Source organism: Falco punctatus, assembly GCF_963210335.1.
Source record: "Falco punctatus genome assembly, chromosome: 9".
NCBI classification, from domain to species: Eukaryota; Metazoa; Chordata; class Aves; order Falconiformes; family Falconidae; genus Falco; species Falco punctatus.
The window spans coordinates 21,524,248-21,547,894 of NC_137589.1; the positions used below are offsets into that span (position 1 = coordinate 21,524,248).

Consider the following 23,647-nt stretch of genomic DNA (forward strand, 5'->3'; position numbering starts at 1 on the left):
CTGAAACACAATACTGTTAAGGATGTCCTCCAGTGTCAAGTAATATATTTCACTTCACCTTACATATGCAAGAAGCTTTGTGTGTTTAAGATTCTCTAAATTTTGTCTTTTGACTTTTCCATTAAGTGAGCAATCTAATTTTTACAAATAAATTATTTCTTTTACTGTATTTTTAGATTTCACTCCCACAAAATGTGACTATCTTGAGAAAGAAATACTATTTCAAAAGTAATAAGGGTTTATTTACAAATTAAAAAATGAGGATTCATTGAATTACAGATACACATTTTGTGCCAGCATAACCAGCTTGGTTGATTTGGAGTTGACTTTCACGGAGAAATGATCCAAAGGCTGTCAGATGAGTAGCTGTTGTGAATTTTTGCCTTCCACATTCATGTGCGATTCTGAAATGTTTCTGTTTGCATATCATGGCACTCCCATTCTCGTGAAAATACAAGCCTGTTCCGGTTCTTCCTAGAGGTCAATCTTGGTTAGGTAGCAAAGACCTTTCTGAAGAAACTTGATTTGTGGTGGCACTGTGTGAAAGTGCCTGCCATGGCAGAGCTGGACTGTGGAGGAGGTGCTGAGTGATGATGTTTCCTTCTGTGGTTTGGAGCAGCACAGCCATTTTAAACTAGAAAACAGGGACTGTGTGGTGGTTTGACCCTGGCTTAATGCCACTATCACTCCCCTCCTCAACGAGACAGGAGAGAGGAAATATAACAAAAGGCTCATGGGTCAAGATGAGGACAGGGAGATCACTCCATTGTTACTGTCATGGGCAAAACAGACAGCTTGAGGAAAACTGTCCCATGGGAGACAGTTCTCCGTGTACGTTTCCAACATGAGTCCTTCCCATGGGCTGCAGTTCTTCACACACTGCTCCAGTGTGGGTCCCTTCCACAGGGTGCAGTCCTTCAGGAACAGACTGGTTTAGTGTGGACCCACTGCTGGGTCAAAAGTCCTGCCAGCAAACCTGTTTCTGCCTGGGCTCTTCTCTCCACAGGTCCACAAGTCCTGACAGCAAACCTGCTCCAGTGCAGGCTTCCCACAGGTCACAGCCTCCTTCAGGCATCCTCCTGCTCTGGCATGGGGTCCTCCATGGGCTGCAGGTGGAGATCTGCTCTACCGTTGACTTCCATGGGCTGCAGGGGCAGCGTGCCTCACCATGGGCTTCACCGCAGGCTGTAGGGGAACCTCTGCTTTGGTGCCTGGAGCACCTCCTCCTCCTCCTCCTTCACTGTCCTTGGTGTCTGAAGAGTTGCTGCTCTCACATACTCTTGCTCCTCTCTCACTGCTACAATTGTTGCGCCAATTTTATTTCCCATATTAAATGTGCTATCCCAGAGGCGCTACCACTGTTGCTGATGGGCTCAGCCTTGGCCAGCCCACGGATCCTTCTTGAAGCCAGCTGGCATTGGCTCCATTGGACATGGGGGAAGCTTCTAGCAGATTCTCGCATAAACCACTTCTGTAGTCCTCTCTGCTACAAAAACCTTGCCACCTGAACTCACTGCAGACTGTAACCGTGGTAGTATTGAGTATTACTGAATGGGGTTCTCTGCTCCAGCTGAAAGCCTGTTAAATTTACTCTCAGTTTTGTCAGTGATCAGTGTGATCTGTTAGCACACAGTATAGAAAATTAATGACCATCTCAGTACATACTAACTTGTAAGATCCTAGTTAAAGAGGGTTTTGCTAAATTACAGTTTCCTGAGGGGGGAAATAAACAATATTTGCTTCACAAATTTAAACTTGTAGCGCACATTTGAAATTATCCCCAGAGTGTGTTTGGAATTTCTATTTCAAAATAGCTTGCCTCCTAAAAATGATAAAATTTTCAGATTCATAAAGCTGCCACTAAATGTTAAAATGCACTTTTGAAAGAATAGAAGGTAAAGAAACTTTTGATGGGATCTCAGGCAGCATTTTTGAATGTCACAGATGATCAAGAACATGATAACACTTGAGTTTTTCATTTTAAGAATATGAGAATTTCTCTATGGTATTTTATACTAAGTGAAAAGAGATTTGACTGAGCCTTGAAATATATCACATACAATTCAGTGATATTTTTATACTTGTCTCTTTAAATTGCTTCCCTCCTTTTTCATTTGTCCAAAAGAGGGATGCAGATCTGTAACAAGTTTTCCCTTCTATGAGTGAACCAACCTGCATTTGCTCTCTTTAGCTCCATGAAGTGTCTGTGATTTCAGAGGTGGCTGTTTGCCTGCTTTTGAGTGTTTACAATACAAATAATTAAATTCTTGCTAACAAGAGTCACTTATGAAAGCTAATTCTTGTCTTCCAGCATTTGGTTGTTGCTGTCAGTAACAAATGCTTTTCAGGAGAATGAAGGAAAATATACTTATTTACAACAAAACAACATAAAGTATTTTTTAACAGTATGAGCAGGAATTTGGAGTTGGAAGTTACTACCCTCTGCCAGAAAGAGCCCCTGTGCAGAGCCCCAGGGAAGGGCTGTGCCCTCTGTTAAGGAAAACCTGTGAGCTCTGCCTGCCTCTATGAGCAAGGACCATTACACCTCTCATGCAGTATGGGAATACATTGAATCACCTGAGAGAAAACAGCTCCTGAACACCTTTTCTCAGCACTTTTATTCCTTCTCTGCAGTGCATTGGGCAGAAGAGAGCTTCCTGCCACCGCTTAGGACATCTGTGGGCTTCAAGAAACTGTTTTAGCACATATGGTTGACTTGAGACAGGAGTTTTGTTGTTTTGTTTTGTTTCATCTTCTTTTGCCCTGCCTTTTATAGCAGGGAAGGTGACATATCTGCTGTGAAGGCTTGCTGCCATCCCAGAGCTGGAGATTCCCAAGGAATCTGTCTAGTAAGCTTTTGACTGGCTTGCTCCTCTGGGAAGAGGATGATGCAATATTTTTGTCTGAACTGAGAAGGAACTTGTCGTGAACAGGACATCTTTTGCCTTGTATGTATCCAACTTGAAGTGACACTTTCAAATCTTTCTCTATGAAAACAAAATGTAGTTGACTGGAGGATTTTGTTTTAAGCTGTCAGAGGGTGCATGGCTTGAATTCTTACACCCTGCTTGTTCTCATAGCCTCTGCAGAATCCTCCACAGTACCGTGTTTTCTACCAAGCTACCTCTATTGCACAAGTAAACTATGGTTCACTGATATCTCCTGGGTATAACGCTATCAGGGTCATCATGTCTTAGTGTTTCTAGAAGAATGTTGGCTAAAATGAACTGTGGCAAACCACCTGGCACAGATGTCTTTTTGATCATCTTGGTATTTAGAATGCTTCACACATCTAGAAGATTTCAGGGGCTCTCTTAACCTTCCTGTAATTGAAGTCAATAAACAGAATTATTAGGTGGTATTTTTCTTTTTTAAAATTCATTTTACTGTGGTTGCAACCTGTTATTCTCGGGCTGGTTTTCCTTCTTTGTTTTTCTTTTCCTTTTCTTTTTTTGTTTGTGTGTTTATGTTGTTGGTTTCGTTTTTTTTTTTCCCTCCTAGCATAACCTTTTAGTGAATGTGGCTGCTGCATCAGAGCTGTGTGCCTATAACAGATAATCATAGGCATTAACAGCATACATATTCTCATTTGTGTGTACGGGTTTGATAAACATAGTTGAATTGTGAGGGGATACTGAAACGCAAAGGGAATACAGAAATGCTTACAATTAAGGATGTTTATGAAAATCCAATTTACTAATGAGCTGGAAAACCTACACAATTTTTTTTTATTTAAAGCACAGAAAATAATTCGTACTAAGCAGGGCAGATCTGTAAGACATTGTAGACTGCTCACCGTTGTGGAGCTGTACATTTAGCAGTGTATCACAATATGTTGCTTTCATAAGACACCAGCCTAATTACTTTCCAAAAGGCAGACAAGGATGTTTGACATCCATGATGACTTTTGAAAGACATTTGAAATAATTGCAGATAATGTCAAGAAAAAAATCATATATTAATTGTAATCTTCATATTTCACTTTGTGGGGTGCATTCTTCCCCAGCATCTCGTCACTGTCATTTAATGAATCTAAAGAGTCAGTGTCTAGCTTGATATAGCTACATGGCTGTGGAGCAGTGCAGCCAGCTTCAGGGAGGAACTGAAGTATGAGAGTTGGGTCTTCCTTCAGTGCTGACCCCCATTAGTACTGACAACATGTCAGCCTGGAGCATTGTTTTTCCCTACTCTCACCTTGTTGACCACAATGCTTTTTAGTGTCCTTGAGGACTTTTTTTCTTGTCTTGCTGTCTTTTTTTAGGCACTGTTCTTACAAAATAAAAATTATTATAGTAAAAAATATCCTTTTTAACACAAAAACCTAATACAAGCTATGTTTCCATACATCAAGAAGTTAGTAATTGACTAGCAGAATAAAATACTGCATGAAGAAAATCCAAGTAGGAGTTTTGACAGTAATGTACTGCATGAAGAAAATATCAGTAGGAGTTTTGACAGTGATGTAAACTGTAAGAAAGTAAACTGTATGGAAGTTATTGTTAAGTTCATCAAGACACTGTGATGATAAAGTTGAATTCAAGTGCATTTAAAAATGCTTAAGTAAAATCAGCTTCATTTTATACTTGCTTCACATAGATACCGTAGTAGTTTCTTCACAGAGCTTGTATGTGGTTCATGTGATTTTGAAGAACATGTTCTGCTTTGTTTTCAAAGGTCTGTGTTTTTGTTTGCTTGTCTGTTTGTTTTGACACACTTCCTCAGTGTTCTATGATTTATTTGGCAGTGAGTTGAGCTCTGTTTTCTGAATGTTTTGGCTGGCAGAAATGATGGCTGTACAAATGTAAAGTTCATGATCACATTCTCCTTGGGGACAGGAGTAGCTCACACTTGAGACCAGCCAAATCTTGTTAATTAGGGCTGGGGGGAAGGGTAGCATACCCTTATGGCACAACTTTTATTCCTAATGCTTGACCCATCCTGTAGCTTTTTTTACAGGTGAACCTTTATGTGCTGGGGAGTGAATAGGCAACTAGAGAGCAATCTCATCTTTACAGGTTGCAAACACTACTAATGAACATCCCCCATCCTTCCCTCTGTCCCCACAGTGCTGTATCTGATGCTAGTTAAGCCTCCCAAATTCACTCTTCCTCATATGCGTCAAATTGATAGATATAGTTCTGTTGTAGTGCAGCTGTTACAAGGCAGTGATGGTGGCTTAGCTTGGTCACAGCAGGAGTCTGCTCTTTCCGTGATGGGCGGGCCTGAGGACATCATGGTTCTGGCCCCAGGGCGAACCGGCAACATTGAATTGGAGCTGCTTTAAGTGTTTACCTTGTCCTGCAGGTCTCAACTGTGGTGTAGCAGAGCCTGTGCACAGCTGTTACTGTGGGATCAGAGCCTGACCCATCTTAGAGGATGTCTCAGTGCCAGTTCTAGGCAGTGTGCTGTCAAAAGCAGCAGTTACACTATGAGGGAAAAACATTTCTGCTAATTTCTTCCAGTCTTGGTTCTTCAAAGTGCAGGAAGTACAGCATTTTTTTAAGCAGTAATATTGATGTTCAAGAAGCTGTGGTCCCTTCAAAAGCTAGATGTGTGTACACTTTGTGTGCTTGACCTTTTAGCAATGGCAAATAGAGTAATGCTTTTTTATAAAATACTGTTGTCTCAGCAGTCCTTGACCTGGGCACAGTAAATGAAAATGTACTAGCAGAGCTATATCCCCACAGGATCAGAAGAGGGACATCGTAAGTGAAGGAGAAAATAAAGAAAAATGTACTTGTACTTGTGCTGAAGAATAGCATAGTAGAAGGCCATGAAAAAAGTTAGGCTTCTTATCAAAGACTTCATGCTTGGTGGATAGAAGGTACTGTCTACCTCTCTCTGACTGCAAGTGGACGGTTGCGTTGGACACAGCACTGTCTGGGCTGCGTGGTGATGTACCTCTCATCATCATGGTATCTTTCATTTTCAGTTGTTATTTTTATTTAAGTATAGACCCAGACAGGTCGTTCATAATCATTTAGTAGGATCTGAATCAGGATTTGCATTGCCAGTCTGTGAATTGGCATGTGGGGCCAAGGCATTCTGCAGAGCCAAGGACCGCTTGTCTGCTGAGGAGCACTGCCTCTTTCTTTTTCCTTTGCCCATTTGCTTAATACTCTGCCAGCCCAGCCTTTCTGTGCCTGTGGTATATAAAGAAAAGCTTAAAGAAGCAGAGATGTTTCTGAATATAACTTAAATATTTTGTTAAAAGTGTGTGGTATTTTTAGGAGTACTTAGGAAGGGAGACAAATTACCTGAGTAGTTTAAACATCGGATATTAACAGGTAAAATTAAAAATATCTGCATTATTTCTTTTGTTACGTACCCTTGTAAGGTTACATTTTGCCTTTGCAGATAGGGAGCAATAATACTTCTTTTCCTTCCCTTCATGAGAAACCTCTTGTAGTAGCACAGCCAGCTTTAATGAGGTCTTATAAAAGTATGCCTTTTCTTCACAGTGTTTCCCTCCAGGAATCTTCTATCGATTATTCTGTAGACAAAGGAGGGAACTAAAGAGTTGCCTTGCCAGTACTGTTGTACAACATAAGGAGACTCAAGGGAGAACCTGAATTCACGTTTATGAATTATCAACGGGTTGGGCGAGGGGAGGGGGGGAGTCCTGTTTTCACATACTTGGGAATAATAAATGCAGTTCATAAAATTGGAAGTGCCTGCTCCGTGCGAAAATACAAAATCATCTGTGAATTTGAAATCCAGTGATTATTTATTTTTAACGTTTATGTTACTTAAAATTGGTTGAGTAGTTTAATAGTAACAAGGCTCTACAGTATAATTAGTTAAAAACTGACAATGTTGGATAAAATCATGCTGTGTTTAGGCCTGCAGTTGTTGCTGGAAAGACTCGCCTAGTATTTTGGACAGAGATAAATCTTTTCTGTTCAGGACCACTAAGTTCAGATAAGTGTGTAGTTTTTAAAAACACATCTGGGAAATTAACAGGACTACTTGGGAACTTGTGATGAAAGGAAAAGAAAACACCATGATGTATTTAAGAGGAATTCTGCTATGCAGGCTTGTGTCAGGACCTACAATACAGTTTGCAATTTATAATTTTTCTTTAAGCTACCTGTATGTTTGTGTAATTCTTTCTCAAAGTTGGATTGCTGTTTGGAGAATTCTTTTTTAAAGTGTGTAACCAATAAAAATAACATTGAAGTACATTACTAGAAAGTTACTTTAACAGCACTTGTTAAAGGTTGGTATTTCAGTGGAGTTTTCTTTCTTTCCTTCTGCAAAATAGGTACTGGCTGATTAAAATGAAGTGATTGCAAAAAGTATATTGAAAACTGGATTTCTTGTCAGATGTTGACTTCTTGCAGTCATCCTTTTTGCTTGGTTCTCTTTGAAATGCATGCATTTATTAACAGGTTTGTATTTGGGAAGTTGAAATCTCTGTAACAAATGCAGTTTTCACCTTTGAGGTTGCATTTATTAAGCTTAGGAGACATACCCTTTCTAGTAATATTTTTTGTTTCACAACAAAGTGTTTATCTAGCCAAAAAAGAAACCCGAGTGGGGAAAAAAAAGCTGCATTGCAAGAAAAAGTGGCGAATATAAGGGGATGGGAAGGTTGTCACACCCACTTTATTATTGATGGAGTAGTTCAGGAGGTATTCTCTTTCCCTGTCAGTGTAAGAAGAACTTATTTTTTTTCTTTCATCTTAAATATTGGGAAGATATGAAAGCTGTTGGAAAAATTTCAAGTAGACATCTGAAGGACAATACAGCTTTGACTGTTACCGTGTTTGAATCACTCACTCTTAAAGGTTCTGATTTTTTAAGAGTGTTTTGTTGTTTTTTTTTTTTAACAGAATACCTATTTTGCAAAGTTTTTCTTCATACAGCAAAACAGATGTCCTGGTTTCAGCTGGGACAGAGTTAATATTCTTCTTGGTGGCTGGTGCAGTGCTGTGTTTTGGATTTGATGTGAGAACAATGTTGATAGCACACTGATGTTTTTAGTTGTTGCTGGGTATGCTAAGTCAATTTATACTACATTTTTATACTAAGTCAAGAACTTTTCAGTTTTTCAGGCCCAGCCAGTGAGAAGGCTGGAGGGGCACGGGAAATGGGGAGGGGACACAGCTAGGACAGCTGGCCTGAACTATCCAAGGGGATAATCCATACTGTAGAACATCATGCTGAGTTTACAAACTGGGGGAAGAAGAAGGAAGGGGGTAACATCTGGCATTGTGGCGTTTGTCTTCCCTAGTATCCGTTCTGCACAATGGAGCCCTGCTGTCCTGGGAATGGCTGAACACCTGCCTGCCCATGGGAAGTACTGAATGAACTCTTGTTATGCTTTGCTTGCATGCATGTGCGACTTTTGCTTTACCTATTAAATTGTTCTTATCTCAACCCTTGAGTTTTACATTCCTTTCCAATTGTCTTCCTCATCCCTCTGGGTGAGGGGTGAGTGAGTGAGCAGCCGTGTTGTGCTTGGTTGCTGGGCGAGTTTAAACCACAACAGAAAAGATTGCTTTTGGGTAAAATCTCTGACAACAAAATACCTGCTGTTATGAAGCCTGCCTCTAGCCAAAATGAAGGCAATTCTGTGTATTTGCTTTAAACCCGTGTTCCCTCTTTATTGCCTTTTTCTTTCCTTAGAAGAAGATTTTGCTTTGCAGTCGTAAGGACATCGTCAAAATGGAACACTGGAAGTGGCTTCACTGACAAGGGAATGGGAGTTTGTGCCCTCATGGAAAACATGAAACTGAACCCAAGTCTTAAAATACAAAATATTACTACAATTTCTGTAGAAACTGGTTGTAGTGCTACACAATCACCTCAAGGAGACTCACAAGGATCTCAGTTTTTGCTTCTGGAGGGCTTGTATGTGAGTGCTGAGCTGTTTAGCTCTGTCACAACTGATGTGTCCCAAGCCATGGGACGTGGTATATCCAAAGTCAATGAAAGGAGTTTGTAGTAAAATAAAGTGTTTATGAAACACAGGCATGTGTGGCCACTGCCTAGCCAAGACTTTTCAAGAAGTCAGTTTTGTGTTTACCTTCCTACTGCTACATACTTCTGTGAACCTGACCTTTAATGAGGTCTTTTACAAGTGTCATATTTATCATAGTGTTTTTCTTCCTCGTTCCTGGCAAGTTGCAGTATTTTGAAACTGGGCACTTCTGTGTACCTTCCAGGTAGTGCTTCAGGTGACTTTACATGTGCTTTGCTGGGGCAGATAGCACTAGTATTTTACCAAACATACATAAAACTTCCTAACTTTTGGGCAGGCAATCAGGGATTAAATTAGATTGCTGCCTGAATCCTCATCTGTCAGGACTAGCAACAGACTCCAGATATCTTGCTTTTTCGTCTGTTACGAAGGTCATCTCTAAACATTGTGGCCTTTGTGTGTACCTGCATAGAATTTACCTCAATGAATTCTGTTTTTCCTTTTGATATAGAAGAAAACATCTGTAATAACATGTACTTCAGGTATTTATTCCTAAAGTTAATCACAGGTGTCAGTGAGTATTTACTGATCTAATTGAAAATAGAAATACTGTATTTTAGCAATTCTGTTCAAAATGAAACAAACCATAGAGTACACTCAGTACAGACTCTGAAATAACAGCAATACCTACTGTTCTCAGTCCATGGAAATGCTGTAATAGATCCCTTTAGTGCAGTAGTGACTGCAGGTGAGTGCTGGCACCTGTGAACATTTAATTCTCTGAATAGGCTTCCCAAGAAAACCAGTGAAGGAGGAGAAAGACTGCTTGTACAATTTGTTCATTTCAGGGCAGTTTTTATTTTTTATTGATTTAGTGTTATGCTTTGTTTAACAACTTTTGTCAAGACTGGGTCATGTTAGCTGTATATTGGCGATATGCTTTGTGAAAATACTTTCCAGAGTATGCTTCCTGGTCTCAATCTTTATCATAGCATCCAGACTCCGCATTTCAGCTGTATATCGCCTGTGTTTCTGCAAGATGACCTTTTGGCAATACTATTCCAACTTCTGATTTGCATGGCTTGATTTGGTTTGCTTTAAAATAGGGAAAGGCTTGTAAGAGATAGTACTGAGCATTGATTTTTGCATATTTTTTCTTCAGCTAGGTGCATCCATTTGAAGCTTTTTAAGTTGAATGTGAAGAATTAACACCTACAGTATAGGTACCTTCGAGTGCATTTCTGATCTGTTGGTTGAGCCAAACTTACACAAAAGATGACAACCATGGAATTTTAGCCAGCTGTTTCCCAGCATGAAATTTTCATGTAGGTCTGTTTCAGTAGCACACAGCATCTGTTGCATTTTAAAGGGGAAGCTTTATTTCTGTTTGCTTTGTTGTCCTGTCATACGAAACATTCTTTGGTGTGCCGTAATGAATGTAGTTAATATTTTATAGCTTTGTTTACCTATAGTATCAAGCTTCAGGAGTATAACTGGAAATGTTATAAACAGGGGGAGAAAGCATGCATTCTATGGCTAATCCCAGTCATCTTGCAGTTCCTATTTTATGGCAAATCTTTCTTTCCAACCCCCCACTCCAATAACAGCCTTTAAACTTTTAATCAGCAAGCATAGCAAAGAAGTTACATTTCCTATGTCTTGCTGTGTGTGCACAGAACCACATACAGCATATTGTGGTCATTATATTATTTAGTACGACAGTATTACTTAAAATAATCTTTCCTATCTTAATTCTGTGATTACGTGTTTTTAAGTGAGACTAGATATGTTGATTATTGAAGAACTTGTTCTCACATTTATGATCTTGTAAGTTTGCTGGAAGTTTGTGTCTCATGGCATCTTTGGACAGTTAGTGCCATTTGCCCTCTTTTTGAGGTGCTGTCATTACTACACTTGTGAAAGAAAATTACTGAGGAAAGCCCACCTGACAAAATCTGATTAATACAAAAGCAGGTTTAATTAATGTCCTCCTTGAGGAGTTGTTTTTGTTTTTTTTTTTAATCGGGAGATTCCAGGTTCAGAATCTACTTTCAAGGTAGTATTATATACACCCAGTTCATGAGGAAAATACAGGTATTCTCATACGTTTGGTTCCCTGACAAATTCAGAGTATCTAAAATTAAGATTTTATTGTTTGAAATTTATTACCTTCAGAGGTATAAAAGAAATTGTCAAATGTGAACGGCATGTAATAACTACAGTGTTTAGGTGTCTCTGCACTGAAGACTAGAGTATAGATGAGAAACATCAACCTAAACAAAAATGTGAAAGCCTGTGTTTGATCTCCTGCAGGCAAGTTACATTAGGTTCCTCTGGCATTGCCTTTGCTGCCATCCTGTCAACCCCTCAGGAAATGGTGATGAAAACATATACTTCATACATACCTTTTCATATTCTCTAGATTGAACATATTTCTTACATACAGTCACTTGTGATTACCACCTAAGGTTACCAGTGAAATTACAAACACCGCTGTTGTTATTGTTCCTCTGTAGTCAGCATACATTATTGCTCTCCATTTGTGTCACATGTGGGAAGTGCAGAGCCTGGAGGAGGAGTGCCGAGAGCAGAACGGGTTCTGGCTGTTAGCAGGGCTGAGAGACCATAGGGAGGTTCCAGCATTTGGGTTACATGAGACAGTTTATCAGCAAACTATCTAGCTCTTGATAAAAGATTTTTTTCATTCTATTATTTCATGAGCCACTACTTTTATAGCCTGTATTTCATAGTAAAAGCTTGTAAGATTGAGATTTGAAATAAATAGCCTTTTTTATTTTTTTTTATTTTATTCAAAGAAAATGTCATTCCTTAAGGCTCTGAAAAACTACAGGGCAGATAGGTCCTATAATCCATACTATCAAGAGTAGAACATAACTGTTGACATTTTGTTCACTAACTGAAAAATTCTGTAAGCGTCAGTGTGGATCGGTGGAAGTGTACATGCATATGTGGATTTTATCTTGTCTGATAATTTTTAGTCCTTCAAGAAGCTGATAATACTTAGAATTGGATTGGTGTTGAACTCTTAAAGACAAGAAAAACAGCAGAGGAAAACAGAAGAACTTTTTTATGATGTTGCTTTCTGTTAGGTTATTTCTTGTAGTGAGGTTGTTTCAGAAATTGCCTAGCCAGAGCTGTTACTGGTGTCTGATACTAACCCTGCTTCTTTCTTTGAGTGACCAGCCTTTGTTTCAGCCTCCCCTCTATCTATCTTTCTTTAATAATATGTCTTTTAAACATTACACAGTGTCACAAAAAATAGAGGCAAATTTTGGCAGCTTTAGACCTGTCGACTGTCACTTTTGCTCAGTTTTGAAGAAAGATGGCCTTTATGGTAGGAGAAAAGCATCAAAGCTAACAGTCTTGCAATGGTAATAACACCTTCTTTTGTGATGAAGTTAGAGTCAAGCCTTAGTTTTAGCTTTTCAAAGCTGTCTGTGTGTTCTACAGTGACAAGGGAACTGTATTGGAAATGAGAGGTACGTGACCGCTAGAACCAAAGAAAGAGATGAAAAGAAGCGTCAGTAGAGTTAAATCGCATCTAAACGTACAGTTCAGGTTGATAGTGCCTGGAGAGCTACTCCAGAGGAGAACCCACGGAGTGGGTTTTTGTATGCATAATATAAACAGGGAGGTTTGTTACCTTTGTGCCAGGTGAAAGATACATGAAATTTGCGTGGTCTGTAGGTAATAAGGCAGGTTTGAGCATGATAGAAGGAAATTGGAGTTGTATTTAAGTGATTAGAATTGCATGAAAAAGCTTCTGTGTTGCATAAAGTGATAAGTAAAATCTCCACTGTGAAAACATATATAGGCAGCTGTTGTTCCAGATGCCTAAAATGGCTTAACAATTGAATGGCTCTTTATAACCTTATCATTGCTATTGTTTGCAGAGCTCTCCCTTAGGATCAAGAGCACTAAATAAAAAGCCAGGAGACTCTTAAGAAAAGTGGCTTTTCAGATGAGCGTGACTTAGGAGGGAGCAGCACACTAACTAGAAAACCCAGCGCATTTCTGCAAGGAAACCTTCAGAAAGCTTTTTGAAAACCTTCAGAAACAAGGTGTTTTTAAAATGTCCCTTTGTATGACTGGGTTCAGAAAGCTGGTTGCAGTTGTAGATCTTGAGACTGTAGAAATTAGACTCCGAGCTTTTGAAAACACAACCAGCAGTTGCTTTTTGGTTTTATTCCTTTCAAGGAGGTCTTTGTACATGTGAAGTTGGTGGGGGAAGAGGATTTCACATAATAGCTGGAAAGAGGAGGAGAATTGGGGGGAGAAGAGACCTCTGATTTCTGTTATTGGGAAGAGATACCAGCCATATATCAGATAATACTCATTAAAACTGCTATGAAAACAGAGTTACTGTTTTGAAGAGAATAGCTCGTTTCTGACTCATCTTTTGTATTGTCTTGCACGAACTGCGTGTGGTTTAGACTGATCGTCTCTGAGCAGCGAGATGGATAACCTCCCAACACAGCTTTTGTAATATGATAGACTGTTGCTGGCATGAGAATTGATAGAATTACACATAAAGATATAACTGCTGTGATGATGAAAATTTGCCACAGTGGACCACAGATGTATTTGAATCTCAGAATACACAACAAAATAGAGAGCAGGTAGTTATCCACAAATCCAGACAGCGTAGCCCTTGCTTCCCCAGTATGATCATTGTTTGCCTGTGCTGTGAACAGGGATGTAATTCAGAGACTGTGGATCCTTGATCTTTAGACCTGTGTACCCCCATGTACAGCCATGTGCTACAGCAAATCTGAACGTAATGTACCTACACTAGGTTTGCTGTGTGCTTTAGCTATTCAGGATGAAACGTGTGTGGATGTAGCTTAGATTTCTGTCAGCTCAGGTGTTCCAAGGGTGGTATAGACACAGGCTGAAAGAAAATATTTGTAAGAGGAAAAGCCAGAGGGAGTTAAAAAAGACATTATTCACACTGTCGAGAGCAAGAAAAGGCTACTTCTGGATTCTTTTTGAAGATGGATGTTTGAATGTACTGCCAAGGCTTTGGCCACACAAGCCAGGAGAAGATTGAATGTTAAATGCAGATGAACAGTTAGGGACACCTCTGCATTTGATCACCTAGAATTTGCAACTTTGTGACAGCATCACTGTGAGGGTCAGATAGGTACTTCCCCTGATGTGGAGGGACCCTGCTGCAAGTGGGAGAAATCAAGAGTTGCTTTCAGAACCAGACCCCAAAGTGCCTCTGTTCCGCATTCCTGTCTATGAAATATTCACAGAGAGATGGAAATATTGAATACAGTTGTTAGGATGTTTCAAAAGGAAACTGGTACTAGCACATCCTGATTACTCCAAGTAGCTTCTATAGTCCAGTACACAGATGGATAAAAAGGTAATTTAGCGATTGTATAATTTTCAGTTTAATTGTAAGATTTTTCTTCCAAATGCATTTACTTAAAATTTTTCGATAGAATTGATATACTCTGTCCCTTTTCTGCTTACCATCCCAATAACCAGATCTGCCTTGGAAATGTGCAAAGAAAAAAATGTTTGCAAGCAGATCTTGAAGGAAAACAGTTCTAGACTGAATGTGTTACTAAAACATTTTGCATAGCTAAACAATCTTATGTTAGGGGGAAGTACGGGAAAGCTAGGCCTCAAATAGAAATAATACTGTGATTAGTTGAAGAATAACATATACCTTAATTTTTCTTGTTAAACACTTCAAGAGTTTCTTACACACACACTTACAGAAGGTGGGTGAATGATAAAAGGTTTTGTGGAGTACCACAAAGGACATGTGTAAAAATAGTACTAGTAAATTAAGTTTTAAAGATGTGTTTTATTTCATTTTAGATGTGAGAAACTAAGGAGAGGAAACTCTAGAAGTGTTATGTCAGGAAATACCTTCACTGAAAGAGAACCTGCATTTGGCACAGTATGTTGCCCCCTTTATTCCCATCCACCCCCCCCACCCCCCCAAAGAGTAGGTAAAAATATTTAAAATCATCGTCAGTCTAAGTGAGTAAAAATAGACTTCAAATTCATTAAGTAAATTATTTCAGATCCTAATCAGTAAACATTTTCCGTATAATTCATCATGTTAACACTTGTTCACGGTTAACAATTGCAGTAATTGTATTTTAATTTAATATGATCAAAAGAAGTTAATATTTGGCATTCAGGATGCACAAGTTTTGGAGAGGTGAAATTATTGAAGAAATTTCAAGAAAACAAATGGCAGAGAGAAACATGCCAGCATTGATAATATACATATAGTGATTATTATGAAAATAATGCATTGTGCTTCTGTTTTTAAGGTTCATTAAAAAGATCTTGAGTATAGAGCCTCTGTCATACTTTTCATAAGAAATGTTGCCGATACCTCAGTGCTGTATTTTGTGGGGCTGTGGTCCAGCACCCTTACAATATGTTGGCAGTGGCAACGTTTTGTTTCAGATTTCAGTTTCTCGGTGAGCTGCTTGTATATGCCACCCTTCATCCTCCGTGGATGGCAGTACATGATGGAACTTAACCTCCACATGCTCTCAGATTTCTTTATCCATAGCACACACAATTTCAGTAGACTCCACACGGGCTACTCTAAATAATCAACTTAATCGGTAAAATAGAGTAAATGGACTCCAGTGAGGAGTCAAATGTTGATGCTAGCATTGTCCATGTATGCGCTCTGACTGTGGAAAAATTGAGCTAAAAAGAAAAAGAAAAAAGGTGAGATTTATTTATATTTAATTCCCCCAGATTCCTCCATGTCTTGCACCCCGAACACAAAAGAGGCTATAAATGTCAAACAAATGGCCTGACAATTAGCAGTGTTCAGTCCGTTTTTGAGGTAGGATGAGCTGTCATGTTGACCAGTGGATGTCCATCAAGGTACTGAAGGACAAGTTGCTGATAAAACAGTAAGTGTGGTGTCCTGTCCTAGGGCTTAAGTGTCATCATGTACTGTGGCTCATACTTGCCTCGCGGCTTTCAAAGTGAGATACTCAAATCAGTACTGCTTTTCTGTCTTTCTGTATTTTTACATGATACTGATTAACTGCAGTGTTTGTGTAGCTGTTTCATTCAGTGAAGGGACCCTGTCTTGTGACACCGTAACCCCTGTTTCACAATGCAGAATTATGCTATGTCAGTTGTGAAGTTCTGCCACTTGCTGCTGGGGCCTCTCATCTACCTCCCTCTTATTCCACCCCCCCACCCCGAATTCCTAAACATTCCTAAACATTTATACATCTAGTATATGTGGTATACCATACTTCTATACTTTTATCTGATGTTTTGAAGAGCCTATCCAGAACATCTGGTATTTTCTGGTTTTGTATTAGCTGCAGCAGAGGAGAACAGTATTTGTACTTCTAAGTTTGGCATGGAGAAATGATGTCTGAGCAGTTTCAGTGAAAAGTGGCTTTCTGTAACTGAAGCCATAAATCTTTCACAGCTATGGACATACGCCAAATGCCAGGTTTTGAGTGTACTTGGTGTTCACTAATCTACGTGCATTGTCACCTGTGTTGTTTTCTCATGGAATTTCATTTTATTTCCACCACATTTAGTTTATCAGATATCTTTCCTTGTAGGATTTGGATTTCTTGTGATCAGCATGTATAAACACTGTCTGGTCTGCGCTGTGGTTAAGATCTGGGTGCATTTTTTTTTTGTTGGAAAACTTTACAAGGTTTAGTTCCCCACTGTCTGCTCCTTTTCTCTGAGAAATTTGGTTCTGTTTGTCACTGGGGCTTCTAAAATTTCTGGTATCAATTACTTGCTCTTTAGCTTTGTATTTGCTGTGTTTATGCTTTGTGCTTGTATTTTCTGTTTGAATCATTATTCTTACATTTCCTTGGGGTCTTTTTCTGCATTGAGAGCATTCTTTGGAACAAATTTCCTTTACAGACTATGTTCTTATACTTCGCCACTTCACCTGAATTAAGAGGAAATACTGGAAATAGCAAATTATTTAGAATAAGGCTCTCTAAAGATAACAGTTCCCAAATCCCAGCCTCCAGTAGTTTGCATCTGCAACTCCTCTGCTTCTGTTAAACTAGAGAAAGCAAAGCAGAAAGATTGGATGTGAAGAACAAAGTATTCCTGGACTTAGTTTTTTCTTCCTTTGTTTCATTTTACTTTCATCTAAAAATTGAAGTGTCTTCCTTTTATGTGGGTTGGATGCATAGTAACTGTGGGCATTTAGTCAATTCAGACTTACACTGAAGGGATCAAATTGATTTGTATGTGGAGGGGACACAAATTTCTTTAGATCAGAGGTGAAGATCTGTTTGCCTCTTGCAGTCTAAGAACAGGAAGGAAAGCTTCCAGGCATCTGTGAAGACTTACCACCTGAAGAGCATTTTCAGTGCAAGAAAAGCCTCAAAGGAAGTGAAAAGCAGATTTAAAAAAAAAAAAAAAAGTTATTTTTTGGGTGTTGGAAAGTGTTGATCTACAAAGCAAATACAAGAGAAACAAACATCAGCCCAGTACATCCAGAGAGAGCAAGGGGAGCAACGAAGTCCAAAGTGGGTGGAGGTAAATGTGATTGGAAATGCCCAAAGCACAACACATTTCATAGACACTTCAGTCTATCTGTAGATCTTTTGTATTTGGCTTCAGAAAGTACTTGGTATGTTCTCACATGAGGGTTTATTAAAAAAAACTACAAAAGATAATCACTAAGTCAAGTATTGTTCAGGGAGTAGGAAACTGGCTGGAGCAGTGATAGCCATGGTAAGATAGGAACTCAACTTCAAGAGGTGAAAGAGGTTATTTGAAAATAGATAAAATAGTCCATTAACTGTGGAAATTACATGCAGGTCATCACAGAAATGAACTTTTGCAAACAGCTTTTCAGGAGGGGCTGGGAAAAACATAGGCACAGAAAATGTTCTTATGATCCAATATATAGCTTGATAAATTTAGAAGATGTTTAACTGATGACTGGTGAATAGTGGCAGGGGTCTGCATAGGGAAACTTGGGATGTCTATTCCAGTTCTTTATTCCCTGTCTGTCTACTTTGGGATGATGCGTTGGCTGTTCCTCTTTAAAGTCACCTAGCAGTTTTTTACACTTTGTCATGTAGTGTGTCTTACCATGAAAACAGCAGGAAAAATGGATGCAATGTCTCTTATCTTTGTTCATAATCAGATTTGGGTATTGCAATACTGCTAATTAGTTCAATACTAAGGCATGGTAAGAGTGAAAATGATGTTCTTGGTATGCTGAACTGGAAATATATTTACAAGGTGACAACCCACTTGATTAAAAAAAACCCTCACACACACACCCCACACCCCATTACATTTAGAATACACTATTCCCTGTATCCAAATAGGCTTTCATTCATTTTGGGAACAATTGATTCAGAAAACACAGAATTTCCAAAAACATGAAGAAAATGTAGGCCTGAACTCAATTTCCATTGTTGTTAATGGAAAAATTTCTGGGAAAATTTTGTCAGGTCCTAGGCAAGTGAAAATGGTAAGATAGAATAGGGCAATTCAGTAATCCCACTGGGGGAAGATCATAATCTCTGTAAAGATAAGGGTATTCGTTTTCACTTATTTTATGAAATGCACTGAATATATTTCTTACTTGGTGTTGTACGTGATTGTCAAATATGAACCTGATATTGGGCTACTGGGGAAGAGTAAGAGCTTCATGCAGCTGTCAGTACAGTACAGAAAAGTCATATGCATTATGTTTTAAGAATAAGGAATCATAGATTACTTTTCCCTTTCTACAGATATCATAGAGAATAGGAATGTGGCATACTTGAATATTTTGTGTACATACTAAACCATTATTTTAGGCTGTAATAAAATAACTGTATTATGGACTCATTGTGTGCCGTAGAAATGTAGTTATAGTATGTATGGCTTTCCTCAGTGCAAGCTTCCTCTCAGTGTTGGCCACGTGCCACTATCTCTTCCTAGCAAAAGGTCATTCTTTCATATACAGAGGTGCAAGATGGAGCTTAGGGTAGAGAAGCTTGAGCAGCTTTGTCTTTAATTGTTCTCCAAACCAGAAAGCCCTGAGCTGCAGCCTCTCCATCAGGGGTGTGTAGCTGTTCACAGCAGTGCTGGCCGTGGCTTCCTTCTGTTGCTGTGGTCCTTGTTTAGCCATCTATTTGGGTAAAAATACGGAATTGCTCGTAGGTTAGTTCATTTTAAAACCTCAACACATGACCTCTTGTTTTTCAGTTAGTTGCCTTTTCTAAAAGCATTCACATTAACCTGACCCTTCTCCTCCAGGATTTGGTTCATGTCAATATGATTTCCACTTGGTCTCCCTTTTTTGCCTTGCTAGGAGCCAGGTCCTAATCTTTTGTTATATGACTCAGTCTACAAACCTCTGAACACTTTTGGTTGTCCTTTGTTGCACTTTTAAAGTCTTTGCAATGTTCTTTTCATCAGTGTAGTTTTTGGTAGGCTAAAATACTGTGTTATTGACACACACTTGCCTGCTGGGAGAAGTCAAATATGCCAGTTATTTGGGAAAACTAGAGACTCCAATTAGGTATACACAGTGAGATATTATTTTCTCTCCTTTTATCTGTGCTACTTGACATAAAGTTTATAATGGAGATTTTGTTCCTGCTTCTGCTGTTTAACTATGGTACAGTTAAACTGGGGAAGGATTTTTCTCATCTTTCATGTGTTAACAGCTCTAAGAAGATTTAAAGGGAAGTTTTCCCTTGCACAGTAGTTGTTATTATGCCTTTATATTAGCATTGCTGTGGTTTTCCATTCTGTACCTTTTACTTCCTCTTTGGTGTGTCTCGATCCCATGCCCCGCAAATTTAGTGTGTTTTTACTGTTATGGGGATGCTTACACAGAAGTAGGTACGTATGAGACAAAGAAGTTGTCTCTTAATGTATGTCTTAACCTTTACTCATGTATGGGATTAAAGGGTTATGTTTTTTTGCTTCCGTGTAGATTTCTCATGATAAATATTTTTTCAAGTCATGGTGTAATGTAATGTTGCTTTAGATTTACTTAAACTTTACATTCTTGTATTTATGACACTAGGCTTTCAGATGGTTTTTCACATCATGTATGGAAAATGTATATTCAGTAAGGCATTAAATTATTCCAGGTCAGTTATAGCTAAGTTTCACATGATAAATTTTAAAATAGCCTATGTAAAGACTTTAATAATGTGTACTTTCATACATTATAAAGTTATTGGGGGGATTCATAGGAATTGAGGTAGTCTAATGCAAAGTTGATTTTCTGTCTAGACAAAAGCTTTAGTCTGTGTTACATTGTGTCTTTTATTTCATTATTTACTTGAGCAATAGCAGTCAGTTGCTTTTTTCACCTTTCACCTAGAGAAGAAAGTATTTGATCAAGGTACTTAATAAACTTTGTGAGTTCTGACTATGTGGTATGCCTCACGATTGCTAGCCCTGGTTCTTGCAGGGAACTTCACCCTACCGGCTGTCTTCTGGAAATACAGCACAGCGGAGAGGAAACAGCCTAGGAGGTTCCTGGAGCGTGTGGAAGATAACTTCCTGACACAGCTGGGCAGTGAGCCGGCCAGGGGAGATGCCCCACTGGACCTGCTGTTAACAGACGGGGAAGGACTGGTGGGTGGTGTGGTCAGAGGACATCTCGGGCATAGCGATCATGAGATGACAGAGTTTTTGATTCTCAGAGAAATAAGGAGGGGGGTCAGCAGAATCACTACCTAGGACTTCCAGAGGGCCAACTTTTGCCTGGTTGACAGAGTCCCTTGGGAGACAGTCCTGAAGGGCCAAGGGGTCCAGGGAGGCTGGATGTTCAAGAAGGAAGTCTTAAAAGCACAGGAGCAGGCTGTCCTTATGCACTGAAAGATGAGTGGTGGAGAATGCCACTGGCCTTGCTGAACAGAGAGCTTTGACTGGAACCTGGGGGGGGAGGGGAGAGGAGAGTTTACTGCCTTTGGAAGAAGGGGCAGGAACCTCTGGAGGACTGTAAGGATGTTGTGAGGTTATGCAGGGTGAAGATTAGAGAGGCAAAATGATCATCCCTTGAAGGTAGTCGTTACAAAAAACCTTCCTCAGTCATGGGAGTTACCTTGTCTTTTTCTTGTCTGTGTGCAATTACCGCTGAGACCAGTATCTGCATGTCATATGAATGAACTGCCTCTCCTATGGACACAGGGTTTTTAGTTGGATAATAACTGCTATCAAGGTTATTAAAGATTAGAGTTTCTTTGTACAACTCGGTTTTGCTGTTTATGGCAGCATATATACTAGCAGTGGATTGTGCCTACTTTGCTGAATGGTAGACTATTTCCTTAATTTCATATATCTGAAGTTTATAAAGGTTTTGAAATGTTTTTAGTTAGTTATAAAAACATATACAGTGAGGAAATTGCAAAAGGAAAATAAACCTGACTGCTGTTTAGCTTCTGCCTCTTCTCAGGATCTTTCTCTTACACATGCTTGACTTTTTTAGACCTGGTTAAATAGAGAAGTTTCTCTGTACTGCATTCATGTCCTCACTCAATGTGCCCTCTGTGACTGTTCCCTTAGAGGATGTGGTTGAAAAATGCCTAGGTCAAAGTCGTGTTTTCTTCTTTTTCTGAGCACTTGTTTTCATACAGCACAGAAAATGAAGATGTATTTGATACTTCACTTTTGTAAGAAAAGACAAGTAAACAGTCACTTTCAAGTATCATCAAATACAGAAGTGAGGAACCCAAGTGATAAGAAATTTATTAAAGGACAATTGAGCTGGGTCATTAGCGTGAGTCTAAGCTACACAAAAGCACATGGCTCAGAAGCTTCAGAATTCTTTTGAAAGACCCCTGTGTGCTAGTAGTTATGCAAAGCTATGTAGTCAAAGACAAAAAGAATGATTTCACAAAACCACTGTTCACAGAAAGCAAGTTCTGTGAAGAAAGCTGTTATATTATGCACTTAAGTAGCTATGATGCTAATCATTATGTCATTAATATTATTATATATTTTTTATCATTTCTTGCTTTTTAATCTTTCTGCTACAAGATGCAAGAATTAAAAGCAACCTGTTAGACTCATTGCTTTCTAATGTGACTTCAGAAGTGGTTGATATTTAGATGATGTGTAGAAGTCAGTTCTGTCAAATCAATACTCGATTTGTGAGCAGGTTTAGTTGTGTTCTCATTCTCAGTTTATCAAACAGTATTGTGTTTTTTCCATGTCACAATTCTTTTTAATCTAGACATTTGCCTTTTCCTGCTCTTGTCAAGTTTTCACATTGGAAGATTAAAATTGTTGTTTGCATACTGTTGACTGTATGGTGTGAATTCACTATCTTCAGGTCCTCCAGCTGCCATCATGGTATTAGTTGGATTGATAATCCTGGCATTAGCTGTGGTATCCTTGCAGAGTTGTGGCTTTTGTTATTGGAGTATATTGGAGGGCTCAAAGAGAAGAGTAAGATAACTCCTCTTCTGCCTTACTCCCATCTGTGTGATCAAAGGACATGGCCAGAGAAAGTCTGTACATGTCTTGAGCTCCTCAAAGGGCAAACGAGGCATTTTTAGTGAGCATGGATCTTCTGTTGACTGATGGTAATTAAGTGGCAGATGAGTTTGTTTGTGGGCTTAAAAATGGTTAAATAAAAGTGTAGTGTTAAAAGGGTGATGTTATCAAGGACAAAGAATTTACCAACTTTAACACATATAGGTTTAATTGTGTGGCACCAGCTTAGAGCTTTACTGGGGGACATTTGTAGATAATACTAAGGTAAATGAGTGTATGCATTGTAAGCATATGGGTGTAGAGACAAGGCTCAATTTGCATATTTCTTTCATTTTAGTTTCCTTGTTTTCAAATGTTGCATTTGAGGACAAGTGCAACACTACTTTTGCATCAGCTAAGTTACTTGCCATTTGTTTTTTGAACTATTTGCGTAGAAATAGAAAAGCTGTTTGAGGGATGAAATGGCGATTTAAACAATTGCTTTTACAAAGATGGTTTTCAGTAGAGATGCAACTGTAGCTGAGTGAAAAATTACATACGTGCCTGGTTGCTTCCTTTTTGTAGAGCATCATTTCCTGCATCAGGGTACAGTTGTGTGCAATATGCATCTCAACTTTCCCATTGTGTATCTTCCTCCTCTTCTTATTAAGCTGCAAGCATTTTTGGATGACCACTCATGCAAATTGGTTGCTTACTGTCTGGTGTCCTCTGCTCCTGTGTACATGTCTCACCCCAAGCAGTGCATGGAGAGCCTCAGACTTCATAGCTAAGTCCTGTGGGCTGCATAGTGGCCAAGGGTACAACACTTTTCTGTGCCTGCGAATCAGCTTCCTTTCAAATCAGAGCATTTCCAGCATAGTCAAACCTCCCCAGTTGATTCCTTTCTTCTTCCTATTTACTGTTTATCTTCCCTGTTTGTTATTAACCAGTTTTCTTAGGATCCACATAGTTTGCACATATCTTAGTGTATTTACTTCCTGACTATACAAGAAGGAAATGGAATTTTTCTTTGAAATCAGTGCAGATCCTGTGTTGGGTACAGGAAGAAGGCAATAGATTGGACTTTGCATAATCCATGGTGCAGGAAAGGTCAAGCCATGCAAAGCTGCTGTGTAGTGAGGCTGTCAGAAAGCTAGAGAGATGGACACACCAGTTCCCAGAGACGATGGAATAGGTATCTAGGCTCCATGACTCCATGATGAGCAAAAATACTGTTATTCCTCACAAATCCTGAGCATTAAGTGTGTATCTGAC

General features: G+C 39.1%; 1 protein-coding gene and 1 long non-coding RNA gene across 2 annotated transcripts in view; one reads left to right on the top strand and one right to left on the bottom strand.

Annotated features, from left to right (window-relative positions):
• The window catches only part of PCDH15 (protocadherin related 15), an 878,455-nt gene that overhangs the window by 264,210 nt on the left and 590,598 nt on the right, over nt 1-23,647 (top strand). The window lies entirely within an intron of this gene.
• The window catches only part of LOC308069477, a 302,542-nt gene continuing 296,485 nt past the window's right edge, over nt 17,591-23,647 (bottom strand). The window contains exon 2 of the long non-coding RNA XR_013930403.1: nt 17,591-20,652. This is a non-coding gene — a long non-coding RNA (uncharacterized lncRNA). The remainder of the gene's footprint in view (nt 20,653-23,647) is intronic.